This window comes from Engystomops pustulosus, chromosome 4 (genome assembly GCF_040894005.1).
Source record: "Engystomops pustulosus chromosome 4, aEngPut4.maternal, whole genome shotgun sequence".
In the NCBI taxonomy this organism is placed as follows: Eukaryota; Metazoa; Chordata; class Amphibia; order Anura; family Leptodactylidae; genus Engystomops; species Engystomops pustulosus.
This window is the reverse complement of record NC_092414.1, coordinates 44,188,727-44,201,941: the sequence shown is the minus strand read 5'-3', so window position 1 is coordinate 44,201,941 and position 13,215 is coordinate 44,188,727. Positions and strand designations below refer to the sequence as shown.

Genomic DNA, 13,215 nt, shown 5'->3' with positions numbered 1-13,215 from the left:
CCCAGACCGATTAACGGCCTGTCCTAAATGCCAGTCACCAGCGACTGATCTTTTTCATGGCTTATGGGAGTGTGCGCACACACAGTCCTTTTGGGAGGAGGTGGAGCGAATAGGGACAGAAATATGGGGTCGTCCAATTCAAAAGGGATCCTGTGACATATATATTTCATTATGATCAAACACAAGAGGACGAAACACTTCCACAAGGGGGAGTGTTGCCAAGGCTTTTTCACGACATTGTGACGCAGATGAAGAAATTATTCCAGCTGGAAAGATTAGAGGCGGAGAGGGGAAGAAGTGGAGGGGGTTTATACTGAAATTTTACACTGCTGCTGAAAGAGAGTACATTTTTCGTACCTTTCACTTTGACGCGGTGGTATCTACTGGAACAGCTGAAAGGGTCCTTAGGGAGGTGGGGTATTGGTTAGACTAAAGGAGGAGGGTGTTTCTTTCATTTAAACTTTGTTAAATATTGGCTGCAAGCAACATTTCGATAGGAGTGTGTAATATCTTACTTTAAGACATAAGAATTATACGATGTGTCTTTAATGTTGTCTTATGGGCCTGTGAGCCCAGTATTTGTTGTATTGCAATGTTTTTTGAAAAATTCAAATAAAAATATTTTTTTTAAAAAAAGAAATACCCGAGAAGTGACACCATTTTGGGAACTACACCCCTCAAAGAATTTATCTGGGGTTGCAGTGAGCATTTTAACCCCCAACATGCTGGCCAAAATTTAATACAAAGTAAATGGTGCAGATTAAAAATAGCTAAATATCCCATTTTAGTGCCAAATATATTGTGCCCAACTCATGCCACTTTAGAAAAACATCCTAAATATCATTCTGTAGGATGTCCTGAGTACGACAATACCCCATATGTGGCAATAATTGACAGGCTGGGCAAACAATAGGGCTGAGAAAGGAAGTAGCTACATTTTTCTTTTCAAGCTCCGTTTTCACAAGTTTGGATTTGTAGTGCCAGTACAATAGACACCCCCGAGAAGTGACACCATTTTGGAAACTGCGCCTCTCAAAGAATTTATCTGGGGTTGTGGTTAGCATTTTAATCCCTAACATGCTGGCCAAAATGAAATACAAAGTACATGGTGCAAAGTAAAAATTGCAATTTTTTCTCAAAAGTGCCATTTTAGTGCCAAATGTATTTTTCCCAACTCATGCCACTACAGCCCCTGGCTACCACTACAATAGAAACCCTCGAGAACTGACACCAATTTATCAAGGGTTGTAGTGAGAATTTTAACCTCTCAGTTGCTGGCCAAAATGTAATACAAAGTGAATGGAGAAGAGTAAAAATTAGTTTTTTTTCTCAAATAAGCCATGTTAGTGCGAATGTCACTTATGACAAACACATCAAAAATCATTCTGCAGGTTATCCTGGTTATGGCAATACCACACATGTGGCAATAATCTGCAGGCTGGGTACATGGCAGGGCTTAGAAGGAATGATGTTTAAACTGTGCATAGTACATCAGGGTAAAATCTACATCTAAATGTCAAGGGACATCAAAGAATTAAGTGGCATCTAGTACTTTACAGGTAATGATCTGTTCCATCAAAAAGCCCCCATCACCCCCACATGCAATATATAACCCCCATCCCTGCCCACATTATATATACAGCGCCCCATTACCACCCACATTCAATGTACAGCCCCTCTATCACCACCCACATTCAATATACAGCCCCCCCATCACCACCCACATTCAATATACAGCCCCCCCATCACCACCCACATTCAATATACAGCGCCCCAATCAACCCCACATTTAATATACAGCCCCCATCACCACCCACATTCAATATACAGCCCCCCATCACCACCCACATTCAATATACAGCCCCCCATCACCACCCACATTCAATATACAGCCCCCCATCACCACCCACATTCAATATACAGCCCCCCATCACCACCCACATTCAATATACAGCCCCCCATCACCACCCACATTCAATATACAGCCCCCCATCACCACCCACATTCAATATACAGCCCCCCATCACCACCCACATTCAATATACAGCCCCCCATCACCACCCACATTCAATATACAGCCCTTCCATCACCACCCACATTCAATATACAGCCACCCCATCAGCCCCCACATTCGATATACAGCATCCCCATCAGCCCCCACATACAATATAGAGCCACCCCATCACCCCAAAATTCAATATAGAGCCACCCCATCACCTTTCACATTCAATATACAGCCCCCATCAATCCACCACAGTCAATGTATAGGCCCCCTTTAAACCCCCCCACAGGCAATATACAGCCCCCATCAACCCCCCAATCAATATACAGCCTCCATAAATTCCCCCCAGGATATTTGTATGCCGCTCCCAATTAATAAAATTTATACTTACCTGCCTGTTTCCACGCTGATGCCATCTCTCTTCTGCTGGGTCGTAGACTGTCGCGGATGACGTCATCCACACTGTACACAGTGGTCCAGACAGACGGGTCCTGCCTGCCCCTCTCTGCATATCAATGGCACATGTGGCTTATCACAGGTGCTATTAATATGCGTACGGCAGGACCATACTTCGGTTGGGTGATTCAGGCAGCTGCCCAAATCACTCATTCGGGCAGGCAATGGCGGGGGCCCTGGGCAATTGCCCACTTTGCCTGCCCATTTCGCCGGCCCTGCGACATGATGTACGTCTTCTGAAACATTGTACACCAATTTATATGGCACACAGAAAAATAAGATAATGTGTACCAGAAAAGTTAGATAATGTACACGGCAAACCATAATTTGCACAAAACTACATGGTCAAGACGCACAGCCAGCACACATAAAAAAATTAGATAATGTGCACCAAACTACACGGATAAGCCGCACAGACTAGGTTTTGAATGAAAATGTTTCTTTCCAAAATACGCTCATTAGTCACCTTATACAGGATATACACAGCCATTGTCTGCTAGAAACTGAAACATGATTGGTTGCTATTTTGCCCCAGGTATGAGCTCTGAGCTTTGATTAGTTACTATAGGCAATGAGTATAAAGCAGCTTATGTGTGAGGCATTATGGATAAAGAGAAACGGGACAAAGAGAGAGAGACACACACAAAGACAGGGAGATATAAACAGTGTCGGACTGGGGTTCCTTGGGCCCACCAGATAAATTATGCTGGGGGCCCACCCTCCACCAACTTCTAGAAAACATACTCTAGAATTCTCCAAATTGGGTTGTCTTCTGCTGTATCTATGGGGTCCTGTACTGGGTTAGAGCCTGGGCCCACCGGAGAATCCTCTGGTACTCTGGTGGGCCAGTCCAACACTGGATATAAAATATTTGTTTTTAAACCATTCCATTTATTAACTATCCTGGGCAATGCCAGCGGGGTACAGCTAGTGTCAAATAAAAAGAGCAAATCACAGAAGATCTTTACACAAAGCCCCCATGTACACAACCGTATTGGGGTCCATGATCTAGCCTCACAAACAAGACCTAGCGGCCGAAATTGCTACAGCCCCCCCCCCCCACACACACACACCATACATAAGTATTCTGGTAGTAGATAATTTAGATGCAAGAGGTTGTGACATGGGTGATTAATTCAAAGGATAAAAATCACTGATTGTTGCATAGAAAAAGCGCTATGAGTAGGCTACCCGGACAAGAAGTCTTTATTGTAGGAAAGTGCTATTGCTAAATGTGAGAAATTGAGGACAATTAATCTAACAGAAATGGAATCACAAGAAATTCAGCATGAAATTCAGGTTTTGGGGAATTATGAGAGGGTTCTATAAGATAATTATACAACTGTCTTAAAATACTGGGATCTGGGGGGGCCTGTCCTAACCGGCAATGTAAGCTCCTGCCTTACATCCAGGAAAACCACCCTCATTTTGGCAAATCATCACTAAATTTGGGGAGGACGACGAGGAGAGAGTTCCCCCAATATCTGGTTACCTGCACAGCGGCTCCAGTGTGATACTGAGCAGGGTGAATTGCCTCGGGACACACAGCTCATCTCTGACTCAGGCGCCATATTGCCGGCAAAGACGACAGCCTCAGGGATCGGGCTGTGAAACAGCAGGCGCAGCAGCACTACTCCGGAGGTGCGGGGAGTCGCGCGGGTGGCTTCCTGCTGAAGCTTGGAGAGGTCCCTCGATCTGGAAGCATGGCGGGACAGAGTAAGGGGCGAATCCCGATCTTGTTGCTGGTGAAGAGGGCTCTCCGCAGGAGGACTGTGATCCCTGTGAACAAGCGGGGAGTGAAGGTAAAGTCTGGCGCACCGCCATATTGCCTTCCCTACTGAAGCGCTGGGTCGGGAAAAGGCACCATATAACTCTGTGGCCTGAAGACTCACCCGATACTAGGCCCTATTGCTAAATAAACGGGCTCATTCTGAAAGAATAGAGGACTCTATTATAATTTTCTCAGTGCCTCCCTGCCAGTGTTGAACTGCATTACTGCTACTGTGATTTCCCTCAGAAGTGGGCCCACTGTTGCTGCCTAACATGTCGCTGTCTGGAGCATGAAAAAAAAGAAGGATGGGAGCAAGGTGTAAACACCCCTGCAAAGCAGACCAGAGACACCTCCACTGCTCGGTTTCAAAATGTAGCAGCAAGGCTGGAGCGGTTTGCACGAGAGAGTGCAGGGCCCTCGGACGGCAAGTCTACTCGAGCAGTAGTGACAGCTAGACCAGAGTCAGTTGCTTCTGATAGAGAGATGGAAGAAACTCTGGAGGCCCCTATACCCCAGAAGAAGGGTCCCAAGGGACCACTGCCACCGGACTCAGACGCAGAGCTTGAAGCCTCTCTTCAGGTAGGAACCTACCATTAAAGATGTATTCCTGGCTGTAGCTCACTGTCGTTCAGCATTTCTGACCATAAATAATCACATTGGAGGCTTGAAGGAGGATCTCAATTTAGTCCAACAAGACCTGAGGAAAGTGAATGAAAGGGTCCATGCAGTGGAAGGCAGAGTTAGTGATATTGAGGACCAATTGCCTCCTGTGCACAAAGAATTGAAGCGCTTGTCTCACAATGTTTCTCTGCTCATATCAAAGTCTCATGATCTCGAAAACCGGCTTCGCCAGAATAACCTGCGTATCATAGGCATTCCAGAGAAAAGTGAAGAAAAAGACCCGGTGACCTTTATAGAAACCTGGATTAAAGAAAAGATGGGGCAGGACGTCCTATCCCCATTGTTTGCTGTTGAGAGGGCCCACAGGGTTCCATCTCGTCCTCTACCGCCAGGAGTGGCCCCAAGATCGTTTATTTTAAGGGTCCTGCACTATAGGGACCGAGATTCCATCCTGAGAGCTGCAAGAGATCATCCGGATCTAACAATCAATGGGAACAAAATCTCATTCTACCCGGACTTTTCTGCTGAAGTACAGAAGAGGAGGGTAAAGTTTGTGGAAGTGTCGACTGAGAGCACTACAGGTTCCATATTCCATGCTGTACCCGGCCATATTACGAGTGGTGGCATTTGATACAACCCACTTCTTTGACCTAGCCATGGAAGTTGTGAAGTGGGTGGACAGTAATGAAAGGCGACTTCGAGAGACTGCCTGTGAAGAACCGTGAGCTGCATACTTTCACTATGTCTAACTAATGCCCTGCTAGTTGTTAAGAAATGTTGGGTATTGAGCTTGTTGGGTGGGTGATATGTTTATGAATGCCAATATTTTCATTTCTATAGGTTAAGTGGGCAGGAGCCCAGGCACAGTATAGTAGATATAGATACTTGCTGTAAATGTTCTGTATGGTTATATTCATTGTGACGTACCAATATGTCAAGAAGGTATGGGAAACCAAATGTATTGCCCCCATCTTCCATACTTGGGAGAACGTCTTTAGTGTGAATGTGGATAAGGGGGTTTGAAAGGGGTTGTTGGAACCTGTTTGGGGGGAGGGAAGAGTAAGCTCCTGGGGAAAGATAGCGACGTGGGCCACAGGGAAGCCCTCACACTCCATAATTAAAGTACTGCAATATGGCTAGACAATTTAACATAATTCTATGGAACAAAATCCCCTTTTGTTCCATAGAATTATGTTAAATTGTGGGGATGCCACTGATTGGGGGATGCCACTAAACGAATGGCGTTTTTTTCAACATTGCAGCAACACTCTCCAGCAATACTTGGTCTCTGTGAAACACATTTGACAAAATATAACACACATTACTTACAGAAACAGTGGATTTCTCATAGTTATCAGTCTATGTTCTCTACACACGCAAGAGGGGTGAGCATACTGGTCCCTGTCACTATTCCATTTGAATGCTTTTCTTCTATGGTGGATACTGAAGGGAGGTTTGTTTGTCTACATTGCTCCATTTATAAGGTCCCTCAAATCCTGATTGCGCTATACATTCCTCCTCCATTTAATTGCGAGGTCCTCAGGAAAATTTTAGCTTTTGTGAACGGACTGCCTCAAATTCCGGTCTTGATGATAGGAGACTAATGTGGTCCTATCTCCAGGCCAAGATAGATTTGGAGGGAGTGCTCAATTGGGCACTGATGGCCCTACAGCAGTGATGGCTAACCTATGGCACTAGTGCCAGAGGTGGCACTCAGAGCCCTTTCTGTGGGCACTCAGGCCATCACCAGAGATGACTCCAGGTATCTTCCTGCAGTCCCAGACAGCCCAGGATTTTCTGTGCACAGAGCTATTTTAAAGTGACAGCTCTACCTGGGACTATTTTCTGCTTTATTGGTGTCCTCAGGGGCTGGTATCAATGAAAACTGTGACAGAGAAGGGAGTATAAATCACAAATTAAATTTCTGTGTTGGCACTTTGCGACAAATAAACGGATCTTTGTTGTAGTTTGGGCACTCGGCCTCTAAAAGGTTTGCCATCAATGCCCTACAGCTTTGGCTAAGATACTAGATGAGATTGGCTAGTATGACTATTGGCGGAGGAGGAATCTGGACACCCGACAGTACTCGTGCTACTCAAGTTCTCATAATACACTGTCCAGAATAGATCTTGCTGTCATCTCACCAAATATGCATAAGCACATTTCGGATGTGGAGCATCTACCTCGTAGTGTGTCAGACCACTCTGCAGTTCTGGTAAAAATGGTCGTCCCAGCCGAAGTCCCACGGCAGGTGTGTAGCTGGACAATAAATCCCTTCTGGATACAGTTGGTGGATAAAGGGGGCCTGTTCAGCAATGAAATAGAGTCCTTCTTTTTGAGAAATAACTCTACTACACCTAGCTTAGTGTGGGATGTCATGAAGATGTACATTAGGGGCATATACCGGCAACACATCAATAGACACATAACTAAGTCGAGGGAGTTGACTGACCATCTGCAGGATAGAGTCCTTTGTGCGGAAAGGGAGTTTCTGACAAATCCTTCGGTGGGGACTGAGGCCACTTGGAAGGAAGCCCAAAATCTTTTGAAGGAGCATGCTTTAAAAGCAGTGGAGGACAAAAGGTTTTTCCTTAAGCAGAAATACTTCGTTCAGGGAGAGGCGGTGGGCCACTTGTTGGCAAATATAATCAATACCCAAAAGGGTCGTACACAGATAACAGAGATACGAGCGCCGGACAACTCCATAGCTACGGGGGACAAGGAAATTATGGGTGTCTTCCATAATATGTATAAAGACTTCTATAAATCCCAGCTCAGATGTAGCACAGCAGACATAGAGAGATATTTGTAGGACATACAATTGCGTAGATTAACACAGGAGCAAGCAGAATGCATGGACTCACCGCTAACGGTGGAGGAGTTGGAGGCAGCCCTAATATCCCTCGTAAATGATAAGGCCCCGGGGTTAGACGGCTTACCAGGGGAGTTTTTTAAAAAGCATCAGGAAGTATTACTGCCCAGGTTACTGAAAGCACTGGGAGACTCAAAGGTACAAGACATTCCTCCTCCATCAATGAGAGAGGTGATTGTGGTGTTGGTGCCGAAACCAGATAAGGACTTACAGAGCCCGGACTTCCTACCGTCCGAGTTCATTACTTCCAGTGGATGTTAAGGTATTAGCTCACCGTCTTTTAGGTGTTATTACCTCCCTTATACACGCAGATCAGTCCGGATTCATGCCAGATAGGTCCACCTCGGTCAACATTAGGCGGCTGTACCTGAATATTCAGGCTGAGGGAGGGGGCAGGACTGGCAGGGCAGTTCTCTCACTCGACGCTGCCAAAGCTTTTGACAGCGTCGAGTGGGATTTTTATGGGCCGTACTGAGGAAACTGGGATTTGGGCCTCAATATATTGATATTGGATTCAGCTACTTTATGCCAATCCGACGGCAAGAATAAAGGTAAATGGCCTAGTCTTGGAGGGGTTTCAGTTAAGGAGGGGAACGAGGCAGGGCTGTCCACTCTCCCCTTTCCTGTTTGCATTGGCAATAGAGCTGCTGGCGGCCATTCTGAGATCTACTCCAGACTTGCAGGGCTTCAGGGGAGGGGAGGTAGAGGAGCAGCGGGTGTCTCTCTATGCCGATGATCTCCTGGTATATCTGGGAGATACAGATAGATCCCTAATCAGCACCATGAACATTATTAGGACCTTTGGAGGATACACAGGATTTAACATCAACTGGGATAAATCTGTTATACTTCCCTGGACCCAATCCCGGGCGACCCCCAAACCCTAGGCCCTTTCCAAATGGCGACCAAGCTTAAATACTTGGGAGTGGTGGTGACTGGCTGACTGAAAGATTATATAAAGGACAACTTAGACTCCTTGCTTTCCCGCTCTCTAACCAGAATAGAGACTTGGTGTAAGCTGCCCTTGTCCCCAGTAGAACAGGGAACCTGATAAAAATGGCCTTGATGCCGGTGCTCCTATATGTCCTACATAATGCCCCGGTATGGGTGCCACAACATTACTTCCATAGAATGCAAAGCTTATTTCGTAAGCTGATATGGAAAGGCAAACAGGCACGTATCAGTCTGGATATGCTTCAGAGGAGCAAAACAGAAGGGGGGCTGGCGATCCCAAATCCTTGGCTATACTTCTTAGCCTCCCAGGTTCAGCACTTTGCGGGTTGGGGGAAGAAAGAAGCGGTCAACGCAGCAGGAACTTTGATAAAAGCATGGACAGGTTTTCCTACCCCGGCACATACTCTAGAGGCCAATTTTGGTGGCGGCCCACATAATGGTAAGCCTACATTGATACTTATGGGGAAAGTATGGGATAAGGTAAAAGGCATCTTGGGTACCGCTACATTCACCCTCTACAGCTCCTTATGGAGGAACCCAGCGCTTCCAGAGATTTTTCGTTTGGAGGGTTTTACACCTTGGGAGGAAAAAGGAGAACTTACCATAGAATACCTATGTAGTGATGGTGTATGTAAAACATTTGAAGACCTTAGTACATCTTATCAAATTCCTAGGACCTGGTTTTTTCAATATCTGCAGCTGCGGCACGCTTATGATACTCAACACAGATTAACAACGATTGCGTTAGGACCCTGCAGAGCCCTTAATAGGGTATTGCTGTCCAGTACAAATAAGGGGTTAATCTCTTTCTATAATAAGGTATTAGTTAATGATACGATAAAAGACGTGCCAATTAAATGTAGAGCTAGGTGGGAAAGGGACATCGGACCCATCCCAGACAAACAGTGGTCTGATTGTCTGGAGATTGTACCTGTCTTATCTTCTAGTGAGTCCTACAGTTTCAGTTAATGCACATTGTTGGTAGCTGTATGTGGTAACTAGTAATATACACTCACCGGCCACTTTATTAGGTACACCATGCTAGTAACGGGTTGGACCCCCTTTTGCCTCAATTCTTCGTGGCATAGATTCAACAAGGTGCTGGAAGCATTCCTCAGAGATTTTGGTCCATATTGACATGATGGCATCACACAGTTGCCGCAGATTTGTCGGCTGCACATCCATGATGCGAATCTCCCGTTCCACCACATCCCAAACATGCTCTATTGGATTGAGATCTGGTGACTGTGGAGGCCATTTGAGTACAGTGAACTCATTGTCATGTTCAAGAAACCAGTCTGAGATGATTCCAGCTTTATGACATGGCGCATTATACTGCTGAAAGTAGCCATCAGATGATGGGTACATTGTGGTCATGAAGGGAAGGACATGGTCAGCAACAATACTCAGGTAGGCTGTGGCGTTGCAACGATGCTCAATTGGTACCAAGGGGCCCAAAGAGTGCCAAGAAAATATTCCCCACACCATGACACCACCACCACCAGCCTGAACCGTTGATACAAGGCAGGATGGATCCATGCTTTCATGTTGTTGACGCCAAATTCTGACCCTACCTTCTGAATGTCGCAGCAGAAATCGAGACTCATCAGACCAGGCAACGTTTTTCCAATCTTCTACTGTCCAATTTCGATGAGCTTGTGCAAATTGTAGCCTCAGTTTCCTGTTCTTAGCTGAAAGGAGTGGCACCCAGTGTGGTCTTCTGCTGCTGTAGCCCATCTGCCTCAAAGTTCGACGTACTGTGCGTTCAGAGATGCTCTTCTGCCTACCTTGGTTGTAACGGGTGGCAATTTGAGTCACTGTTGCCTTTCTATCAGCTCGAAGCAGTCTGCCCATTCTCCTCTGACCTCTGGCATCAACAAGGCATTTCCGCCCACAGAACTGCCGCTCACTGGATGTTTTTTCTTTTCGGACCATTCTCTGTAAACCCTAGAGATGGTTGTGCATAAAAATCCCAGTAGATCAGCAGTTTCTGAAATACTCAGACCAGCCCTTCTGGCACCAACAACCATGCCACGTTCGTTCAAAGGCACTCAAATCACCTTTCTTCCCTATACTGATGCTCGGTTTGAACTGCAGGAGATTGTCTTGACCATGTCTACATGCCTAAATGCACTGAGTTGCCGCCATGTGATTGGCTGATTAGAAATTAAGTGTTAACGAGCAGTTGGACAGGTGTACCTAATAAAGTGGCCGGTGAGTGTATACTATTGCAATACCTTGTGACGATCTGAGGTGTAAGATGATGCTGTATAAATATTGTATTAATCTCCTTATACAGTGATTTATACTGTTTAAGATGTAGTACATGTACAACTGTTTGTTTGTGTTTAAAATCAATTTATCTGATTAAAAAAAAAAATACTTGGATCTGCAAATGTACATGGATTGTTGTACATGGAAGTAGAAGCACAAGAAATTCTTGATGGAAATCAGAGTTTGTTATGCTGAGGTTTGTGATGTAATGACTACTGTATATTAATAAATGTTGATTTTGTGCTCAACAATTATACTGTGCTCAACAATTATACTGTGCTCAACAATTATACTGCCGTGACAATAAGGTCCATTGTTTGTTGTACAACAATTATTTAATGTACATCGAAAAATAATGCATTCCCCGAAAATAATACCAAGAGCAGAGATGGGCGAATTTATGTAAATTCAATTCAACCCGCTTCGCCAAATTTTCAGAGAAAGTTTCATTCAAACCGAATTAAATCGAATCACGGCATGTGACGTAACAGTATGTCACATGGCGGGTACAGGTGCATGGAGAGGGCTCCATATAGGGAGTAACACTACCGCCGCACAGTGAGGAACACAACCGCCGCACAGTGAGGAACACTACCGCCGCACAGTGAGGAACACTACCGCCGCACAGTGAGGAACACTACCGCCGCACAGTGAGGAACACTACCGCCGCACAGTGAGGAACACTACCGCCGCACAGTGAGGAACACTACCGCCGCACAGTGAGGAACACTACCGCCGCACAGTGAGGAACACTACCTCCGCACAGTGAGGAACACTACCTCCGCACAGTGAGGAACACTACCTCCGCACAGTGAGGGACACTACCTCCGCACAGTGAGGAACACTACCTCCGTACAGTGAGGAACACTACCGCCGCACAGTGAGGAACACTACCGCCGCACAGTGAGGAACACTACCTCCGCACAGTGAGGAACACTACCGCCGCACAGTGAGGAACACTAGCGCCGCACAGTGAGGAACACTACCTCCGCACAGTGAGGAACACTACCGCCGTACAGTGAGGAACACTACCGCCGTACAGTGAGGGACACTACTCCCATCTCCGTACAGTGAGGGACACTACTCCCATCTCCGTACAGTGAGGAACACTACCTCCGTAGAGTGAGGAACACTACCGCCGTACAGTGAGGAACACTACCGCCGTACAGTGAGGGACACAACCCCCCATACAGTGAGGGACACTACCCCCCATACAGTGAGGGACACTACCCCCCATACAGTGAGGGACACTACCCCCCATACAGTGAGGGACACTACCCCCCATACAGTGAGAGACACTACCCCCCATACAGTGAGGGACACTACCCCCATACAGTGAGGAACAGTATCACCATGTTCCTTTCTTCTTCCCAGAGTTCTCTGCCTCATGTAAAACGTTGTGCTCGCGGCCATTTTGCTAATAAGAAAAAAACTCACTGTAAGCTTCGGAATCATGCGGAATCAAAGTTTTCCTGAAATTCTAAACGGATTTAGAATCGTTAGAATCGATTCACCCATCTCTAACCAAGAGCTTCTTTGGGAGGGAAAGACAGAAGACACCGAGGCACATTTATTTACCCGTCCGAATTAGTTCACCTGAAGTGCGTTGTCTGTGTCTAATGCACTGTGCAATGATTCACTAAGATCATGCGCCCGATATTCTGCATGTTTTACAGAACTTGAAGACTAATAACACTCGGCAGGGTTCACTTATTTAACAGAATATTACCCAGAGCAAATTGTTTTAACCCATATCCAGGTGTCAATAAAATGTAACTTTTATTAGTTTTGAATAAAATAAACAGAAATGATTTAAGCAAATAAACTTCTTTAAAAACCCAATGTTTGTGTGGAAGAAATTATTTCTTTTGCTGTCTGTATAGCTATCAATGTGATAATCTTTTCCAGAAATCACAGTGTTATTCACAGTTGCATTGCTTGTGTTCGGCTACTGAGCTCATTTAAGTAGATACACTGTATCAGGAAGTGTCTAATTCTTAACACTAGGTGTCAGTATCGTTTAATGTTTCTTTTCTAACAGGGAATGTCCGTGTTAATGCAATGACGTCTTGAACTCAGGAGTTACAAGGTGTCCACAACACTCAAGCAAGCACTCGTTCAGCCTATAATGGACTGACGGCCTACATTCAGGCATGTAGCCTGCAAATAGTACTAGCTAACTCGGTCTGCAGCTCAAAGCTGCCTAACCAAGCTATTTAGCTCTGTACTCCCACACATTCATTGTTGTTAAAGGGCACCTACCAC

At 45.6% G+C, this 13,215-nt stretch overlaps 1 protein-coding gene across 9 annotated transcripts in view; it reads right to left on the bottom strand.

The window, feature by feature from the left end:
- The window catches only part of NME5 (NME/NM23 family member 5), a 309,787-nt gene that overhangs the window by 177,347 nt on the left and 119,225 nt on the right, over window positions 1-13,215 (bottom strand). The gene's annotated exons all lie outside the window — the stretch shown is intronic.